This window comes from Schistocerca nitens, chromosome 4, assembly GCF_023898315.1.
Source record: "Schistocerca nitens isolate TAMUIC-IGC-003100 chromosome 4, iqSchNite1.1, whole genome shotgun sequence".
Classification (NCBI taxonomy): domain Eukaryota; kingdom Metazoa; phylum Arthropoda; class Insecta; order Orthoptera; family Acrididae; genus Schistocerca; species Schistocerca nitens.
The window spans coordinates 756,833,169-756,842,844 of record NC_064617.1 but is presented as its reverse complement, the minus strand read 5'-3'; positions in this window follow the sequence as shown (position 1 = coordinate 756,842,844).

Below are 9,676 nucleotides of genomic sequence, written 5' to 3'. Positions count from 1 at the left end.
GAAGAAACCTTGGGAATAGAATACAACTGACTGACGAAATAAAGAAACAAAAAATTTTGGAAAAAGAAAGGAATAGAGCAGTATGTGACTAAGGAATGAAATCGATAGGCAGAGTAAGGAAAATAAAGTGAATGGCCCCAGCAAAAATGCGGAGAAGTCGAAAGACAACAGAAAAATATGGAGGGTGTTTGGGGCACAAGAGAATCAAACCCATTTTTGGTCATTTTAAACTTGTTCCAATTGTAATACTATTTATGAAGCAGTTACAGAGCATAAAACATTTATGTACATATGTTGTAAATAACTGCACTAGAATTGACAACACTGTTGAGCACAGAGGGAAGTAGTCTTTTATTCAGAGCACTATGGGAATGCTGGCACAGTTTGCATGGTTTGTTTTGTTGCTGTGTGAACTCTAATTAAAGTGGACAGATGATTATGAGTGATTTGTCTGAAGATATAGAAAAGATGCATCAGAAAATTATTGTACAACATCAGGTAAGCTAGTAATTACTTTGTAAACTTGATAGGCGAGAATTAACTAACAAATTAATAATCAGACTGAACTGCTGAGCTTAAATGTATGATAACAATATTTTATGGTACTTTCACTGTCACTCTATGTTATACTAGCACATTTTGCTTTTAATGAGGAAGGAGATGCTTCTGCAAAAATTAGCAATGACTGCAGTCAAGATGAAGCAGAGAGCAGAGGAAGATATTGTTCTCGACATCCTGAGAAGTGGAAGAGGATTATTAGGCAATGGCAGCAGGACTGTGGGCAAGGAAGGACGTAAGAGTTCTACATAAAAGCTTTCCTGCTAATGCACCTTGATGCCAGTTTTAATGCCACAACCAATTTAAAGAAAAAGAGAGAGAGAAAACACCATTCACTCCTTCTAGGAACTTAGTGATTATAGTTGGCCTAATTTGTATCTTCGGAGGCTCGTTCAGTCAAATCTGATTACGAGGCCTTTTTAAAAAAAGAACTGTAAGGATGTGTAAAGTGTACATGTAATAAAATAATGTTACGAGGATTTACTGTTGTACATTCTATCTGTGCATCAGCATTTCTTTTACAAGGAAACACCATGTGCAACTGCCACGAGAGCTTCCTCAGCTTTGCAAGAACAAGCAGGTGAAAATGGAAAGTGAATACATTTGTCTTTGAATCTAAATTGCATAACTTCTTCTTTGTAAATATTTGTAATGAGCAGATACAGGGAATAAAACTATAATTATAAGCCCAATAAATGTATTTTATTTCCTGTTTCCTTAATAAAACCTGAAGACTCGAATAAAGAGGGAGATACAAATACAATACATCCCAGAAAGGTTTTTCAACAGAAAATGCCTTATATGCTTTCACCAATCAAATTTTGAATGATCTGAATAACTGAACACCACCCATTGGGATTTTTTGTGATCTCTCAAAGGCTTTTGATTGTGTAAATCATGAAATTCTGCTACACAAGTTCAAGTATTGTGGCATGAGTGGGACAGTGCACAAATGGTTTAATTCATACCTAACTGGAAGAGTGCAGAAAGTTGAAATAAGCAGTTCTCATAATATGCAAAGATCAGCACATTCCTCAAACTGGGGTTCCACAAGGGTCAGTCTTGGGTCCTTTGTTGTTCTTAATATATATTAATGACTTGCCATTCTATATTTATGAAGAGGCAAAGTTAGTTCTCTTTGCCGATGATACAAGTATAGTAATCACACCTGACAAACAAGAATTAACTGATGAAATTGTTAATAATGTGTTTCAGAAAATTACTAAGTGGTTCCTTGTAAACGGACTCTCACTGAATTTTTATAAGACACAGTACATACAGTTCCGTACAGTAAATGGTACGACGCCATTAATAAATATAGACCTTAATCAGAAGCATATAGCTAAGGTAGAATATTCAAAATTTTTAGGTGTGTCCATTGATGAAAGATTAAATTGGAAGAAACACATTGATGATCTGCTGAAAAGTTTGAGCTCAGCTACTTATGCAATAAGGGTCATTGCAAATTTTGGTGATAAACATCATAGTAAATTAACTTACTACGCCTATTTTCACTCATTGCTTGCATATGGCATCATATTTTGGGGTAATTCATCACTGAGGAATAAAGTATTTATTGCACAAAAGCGTGTAATCTGAATAATAGCTGAGTCCACCCAAGATCACCCTGCAAACATTTATTTAAGGATCTAGGGATATTCACAGTAGCTTCTCAGTATATATACTCTCTTATGAAATTTGTTATTAACAACCAAACCCAATTCAAAAGTAATAGCAGTGTGCATAACTATAATACTAGGAGAAAGGATGATCTTCACTATTCAAGATTAAATCTAACTTTGGCACAGAAAGGGGTGAATTATACTGCCACTTAAGTCTTTGGTCACTTACCAAATAGTATCAAAAGTCTGACAGATAACCAACAAGTATTTAAGAAGAAATTAAAAGAATTTCTGAATAACTCCTTCGACTCCATAGAGGAATTTTTACATATAAATTAAGGAAAAAATTATAACAAAATAAATAAACAAAAAAATAAAAAAAGTTGTTATATTAACTTAATTATGTTGTTAAATTAACTTAATTATGTCATGTATTGGAAAATTTGACTCGTTCCACATCATTACGAAATATCGTATTCATGATCCGTGGAACTAGTATTAATCTAATCTAATCTAATCAGTTCACAAAAGAATCAAGTCCAAAATTTTACTTTTCCCTTCAAGGTAGCATATAATAGCACTTAAATTTATCCTTATTCAGTATGAGAATACATTACACAAAATATATTCTATCATTCAAACATTTTAAAATGATGTTAACTTTTCTCTGTAATTTATTATTCACAAAAAACTTCATGCCTGTTTTTCTCAATTCTTCTTTACAGTGAGTTGATTCCCTTGTGCACAGAACACATGTTCACACAAGCAGGAACGCCTCACACATGCTTGACTGCTATCTCCAGCAGCTTTAGCAGTCTAACAGTCAAGTGTGTGCAAGTTGTGTCTGCTTGTGTGAATGTGTGCGTGTTTTCCTCTCAATTTTGAAGAAGGCTTTGGCTGTAAGTTTAGTGTATAACAGTCTTTTCATTGTGCCTGCCTGTAGCTCAACGTGTCACCTTTATAGTGAATAGCAATCTACAACTGTGGATATTCCAACATGACTATTTAATGCACAGTCAGATTGACAACCCATGCTTTCTACTAGCCGACTAGAATAATATGAAAAAATAGGGAATGGCAGACAATCAGTTTGGCATTAAGAGAAATAATTCTGGCATAGTGATCAATAATGAAAGCAATACTTATGAAAAAGGCTTTGTTTATCGAGAAAAAGCATTTGTCAATGTAAGGTGCAGCATGATGTTCAAAATACTTAGAAAAACAGGTACGCAGTATACGGGTAATATACAATATGTACAATACAAATGGGAACAACAATAAGAATGGAAGACCAAAGGAAAGCTATCAGATTAGACGTGGCACAATGAAGGGAATAAAATAAAAAGTGCAATTAAAATACAGGACATAAAGGTATCTATACTAATAACAAAACTATAAACCTGCTTGTCTCTCTGTTTAAACAAAATTAATAAACAAATTTTCATGGGATTTTCACAGGTAACTTGAGCATATTTTAGGGCAACATCTAGGATTTATTTCATCGTAATAGGAACACAGGAAAAAAAGATACTCTAATTTAAAGTTTTATCTAAAATTGTCTGCTCAGCTTATTAGTTCAGATATTTAATCATCACAGCAGAGTACACAAAAGAACCATACATGGTGCTGTTAAGTTTTTTTACCTCATTGACGGACGTATTTTCAGAAGTTTATGTCAGTGACAGACTTAAGTGCCGCAATCTTAACTATACTCATACAAACTAACATTTATTTTATTTGGCTAGGATATATGGGTTTACTGATTTCATTTTGCGTAGTAAAATCTTAACAGTGTTGCTTTGCTTCTTTTGATAGGTTTTATTTACATTGAAACTTCCTGGCAGATTAAAACTGTGTGCCCGACCGAGACTCGAACTCGGGACTCGGTCCCGAGTTCGAGTCTCGGTTGGGCACACAGTTTTAATCTGCCAGGAAGTTTCATATCAGCGCACACTCCACTGCAGAGTGAAAATCTCATTCTTTATTTACATTATTTGCTGGGACAGACAAATTTGAGGAGTTTGAATTTATTAAGTTTGCTTTCTGATTTGAGTGGCTATTCACTATATTTTCGTTTTGTTTACAAATAAAAATGCCTAGAAAATGGCCCTGTCTTTCTGAACACACAAGGATGACAGAAAGACTGAGGACTGTGTGGTTTCAAGAATCCAAGAATAGCTCTGATTGCGAGAATTTTCTCACTCCTTACAAACCTTCACTTAGAGTTACTCTCTACAACATAACATCAAGGAAGCAGAAATATTGATGGGAAATGGCACAGACAAGTTAGTCTTTATACCCTGAATCCTGTTTACTCCTAACAATTTACCATTTTGCCTTAAACATGTACAATTCCCAGTGAGTTTATGTTAAGCCATAACCATAAACAACACACAGGGCCAGATGCTGCATGTTGCAGGCATAGACCTTAGTATCAGTTGCTTTACACACAGCCACCTCTATGTGGGTCTCACCTGTGTTAGTGAGGCAAACAAGCTCTTCATTCATGTTCCCAATCATCCAATGCTGAGCTTTGTCAGCTAGTTAGTAATAAGCTTTGCCAATAACAATGCTGTCCTCTATGAAAGTGAGCAAGAATTACAGGCCCTTTTGAATAAGGTGAGCAGTCTATTCAACACAGAATAGTGACTGAGAATAAACCAAAGAGCAGCAGACATGAGATCAGTGAAAAACTTTAACATAAAAATTGAGGACCAACTAACAGACAAAATGGAGGAATTCTGTTTCCGCAGAACTAAAATAACTCATTGCGCGGAGTGGATATAAGAAGGAGACTAGCACAGGCAAACAGATCATTCCTTGTTAACATAAATCTTCTAGTATTAAACACAGAATTAATTTGTGGAAGACATTTCAGAGAATGTACATCTGGAGCACAGCATTGTATGGAAGTGCGTCATGGAATGTGGGAAAACTGGAAAAGAATGTAATTGATGTATTTGAGATGCAGTGTTACTCATAAGAAAAGAAATGTGGTTATCCGCAGAATTGACGATGATGAAAATGTGTCAAAAACATTAACCAGAAGAAGGAATAGGATGAGTGTACATGGCTTAAGACTTGAAGAATTAACTTTATTGGTATCCACAGAGGGCAAAAGTTGAAGGGGAAGGCAAATAAATCTTATCAAGATCTGACTCAATATTTGAGCAGATTCTCTCAGATAGTACTTCATTATAGGTAACTGCATCACCTGCAAAGAGCCTGATTTTACTATTAGTATTGTCTGAAAGGTCATCAGTACACAGCATGAACAGCAAGGGTCTCATCACATTTCTCTGGGGCACACCTGAAGTTTTTTCTACATTTGACAATGACTCTCCAGTCAAGATAACACACTGTGTCCCTGTGTTTTCCCTACCAAAAAGTCCTAAATCCAGTTACAAATTTAACTTGATATCCCATATGATCGAACTTTTGGTAATAAGCATATATGTGGTACTGAGTCAAATGCCTTTTGGAAATCAAGAAGTAACGCATCTACACGATTGCCTTGATCCAAAGCTTTCAGTATGTCATGTGAGAAAAGTGCAAGATGGGTTTCACGTGATCCATGTTATCAGAATCCATGATGGTTGGCACTGAGGAGGTCATTCTGTTCAAGATGCCTCTTATGTTTGAGCTCAAAATATGTTCCAAGATTGTACAACAAATCAATGTCAAGGATAATGGACAATAGTTTTGTTAATCACTTGTACTACCCGTCTTGTAGATGGGTGTGACCTGTGCCTTTTTCCATGAACTGGGCATGGTTTTTTGTTTGAAGGATCTACGTAGATTATAGTTAGAAGAGGGGCTAACTCAGCCATAGATTCAGTATAGAATCCAAAAGGAATTCCATTGGGGCCTGGAGCTTTGTTCAGTTTTAATGATTTCAGCAGTTTCTCAACATCACTGACACTAATATTTATTTCATTCCCCTTTCTCGTGGTACAAGGATTACATTAGGGCAGTTGTCCTGGGTTTTCCTTTGTAAATGAACATTTGAAAATGGAGTTAAGTGTTTCAGCTTTTTCTTTTTCAGTTCCTGTCTCATTTACTAGGGACTGGACACTAACTTTGGTGCCACTAACAGCCTTCATATATGACCAGAATTTCTTTGGGTTCTGTGGAAGATTGCTTGACAATATCCTGCTACAGTAGTCATTGAAAGTTTCATGCATTGCTCTCTTGACTGCCAAATGCGTTTCATTCAGCATCTACCCTACACTTTTGTTTTATAGCTGTTATGAAGTAGTCTCCATTTCTTTACAGTGACTGTATACCATGGACATTCCCTCCCACTGTGAACTGTTCTACAAGGTATGTATATATCCAGTGCGTGGTCAACTATTCTTTTAAACCTGAGCCATAGTTCCTCAACATGCACCTGTCATGTGCTGAATGTTTCAAGTTCCTCACTGAGATACGCCACTACTGATTTTTCATCTAGTTTATCGAACATATATATCTTATTGCTTGTTTTAGTTGTTCTTCGTACTTTGGTAATCAAGGTCGTGACAACCACATCATGGTCACTGATACCAGTTTCGATACGGACATCCTCAAAGTGATCAGGCCTGTTCTCAAAGAAGTCAGGCCTGTTTGTTGCCATTAAATCGAAAATATTTACATCATCAGTGGGGTTCTGAACTAGGCTGTCTGTTCTAGGTAGTTTTCACACAAGGCATTTAGTAATGTTTCAAGGATTTCTTTTCACACCCACCACTAACAAAACTGTAATTTTCCCAGTTGACTGTTGGATGATTCAAGTCTCCACTGATTATTACAGTATGATATGGACGCTTTCTCTAAAGTTCTCGGTTACATCAAAAGATAAGTCTGGTGGGCGATCGAAGGACGCAGTTATCGTTTTATGCCCACCCTTGATGCTGAGTCCTGCCAAAACAATCTCACATGCAGCTTCAATTCCTATCGTGTTAGATTTGAGTTTCTTGTCATTGTAACAAACACACCACCTCTATTTTTCATTTGTCTATCCTTCTGATATCACTTAAATCTTCCCCAAAAGTCTCACTGCTATCAGTTTCAGGTTTAAACCAGCTTTCTGTATCTATTATTATTTGTCAACTTCCCTGCTTTTCATGAGTCCTTCAAACTCTAATACTTTGTTGCAAATACCTCGGGATTTGACCATTAGAATTTTTCATACTCTCACCTGTGGGAGGCCTTTCTTTCAATCTTACACTGATATTTCTACGCTTACCACAGCTATTGTTTTTTGGATTGAATGGAGAATTTCCTAATCTAAAAAAACCCTTGTGTGCACCACACACACAGTCAGCTACCTGAGTAGCAGCCTCTAATGTGTAGTGCAAACATGATCCATTTAGGGATACTCTATTGTTATTAACACTATGGCACAAGTCCAGGAATTTGTAGCCTAGCTTGTCACAGAACCTTTGAAGTCTCTGGTTCAGTCCTTCCTCTCCATTCAGAACCAAAAGGCTACAATCAGGTCTGGGGATATTGCTGTAAATTGTGGGCTTCGTTGAACCTCCACGCACAAGGCTGGTCTTCTCAACCTTCTCTGCCAGTCGCTAGAATGACCTCGGAGCCCAGATGACAGGCATCATTTGTTCCACCATTTGCAACAATCTGCAGTTGGTTGCAGCCTGTTCCCTCAATTGCTGCCAGAACAGCCTCTTCAGCTTGTTGAAGGAGGTCTCCAGGCACACACACAAGAGTGCACATGGTGCCTTACCCTGTCCCTGGCTACCATTTTCCTAAGGTGTACCACCATTTGCCATACATTTGAACTGCTGGTGATTAATAGACCCTTAACCTTTTATGTTTGCCTCCTCCTGACCAAACATGTTTCCCCAAAGAGGTGAAAAAGTCCCACTGGCTCAGATTCAGTTTCAGTGAAAGGCAGCATCTCAAACTCTGTTCCCGTCCATCCTGTACAGGGCACCTAGATTTAACAGTGACACACCACTCACAGTCGAGTGAACAGGTAATGGCACATCCTGTACTTTCTGCAGAGCAGACAGGATCCATAGGAGAGGATAGTACCTGAGGCACCACTAGTACAAATATCACAGGTACATAACTCTCGCAAGCTCTTCCAACACACTGATTTGCAACAGCTGCCAATTATTTGACAGTAGTCAGCGTGATTTCCAGGTGCTTATGAACATCAACCAACTCATTACGTGTTTGAGAACAGCATTCACAGTGGGGCTGCATTTTGGCTAGTACATTGAATAAATAACTTTAAATTAAATCTGCTGATTATATTTTAATCTATTGAGCTAAAAAGTTGCTAATTCTCTATAAGAACTGAAGCAGATACACAAAACGAGGTTTCTATTACAAATTACTAGTTTCCTAAAACCTTTAGATGTTAATTACAACATAATGCAGATAACATATCGTATATATTTCTGTGAAAGTAGGAAATAGTTTTGCCTGCATGCGCCAATCGTAGCTGTGTGCATGTCTCAGTGTGCTGACCTGGCTGCTGGTGCTGCCCTCTGTTGGTCCGGCAGTGTGGCTCACCTGTTTGAGTTGCTGCAGTCTCTTGTCTGTCAGCAAGCGGACCATAATGCTGCTGCCGTGATATACATGGTGGAATATGTATAAGTGCAGATATTTTTGTATGTGGTACCTTAATATACAGGGTGTTTCAGAACTGATGGTGGCTATTCAAGGATACGACAGGAATAATCATTCGAAACAAAAAAATAAAGTAAACATGGGGTCTAAAACGCATACCTTAAGAGCTATGAGCAATTCTTGATCTCAAATACTGTGAAACAAATCTCTTCTATTGCAAGCTCTTTGCTTTCCATATTTTGGGAAGTGGTAGTATGGATTAAAACAAGAAAAACAAGGTCCAGTAAACACGTGCCCTAAAACGCATAACTTAAGGGCTATGAGCACTTGTTCATCTTCACTATTTTGAAACACAACTCTTCTAATGAACAAGTGCTCATAAATTTTAAGGTATGCATTTCTGAGCAAGTTTCCTGGGCATGTTTTCCTTGTTTTGGTCCATATTACCACTTCCCAAAAATATGGAAAGCAAAGAGCTTGCAACAGAAGAGATTTGTTTCACAGTATCGATGATCAAGAATTGCTCATAGCTCTTACGGTATGTGTTTTAGACCCCATGTTTACTTGACTTTTTTTGTTTCGAATGATCATTCCTGTTATATCTCTGAATATTGACCACCACTTCTGAAACACCCAGTATACAGACATCAGTGTATTGGTTGTTTTTTCTCTGTGTCAAACACTCTTCTCACAAACACGTCACAAACTTTATGACCTGATGTTTTCTGCATAGCCGCAACTGCACCACTAAGTGGACTATGCCTGTCAGTATAGAGTAACTGTCTTGTGTCCACACTTCAACACCTGACCTGCTGGCAGGGGGAAAAAAAATTAGCATTAATAACTTGCTCTTGCCATGTGTGCTTGGAGGTACTAACCAACATAAAAATGTGTGATGTGTAATAGGTATAATTGTT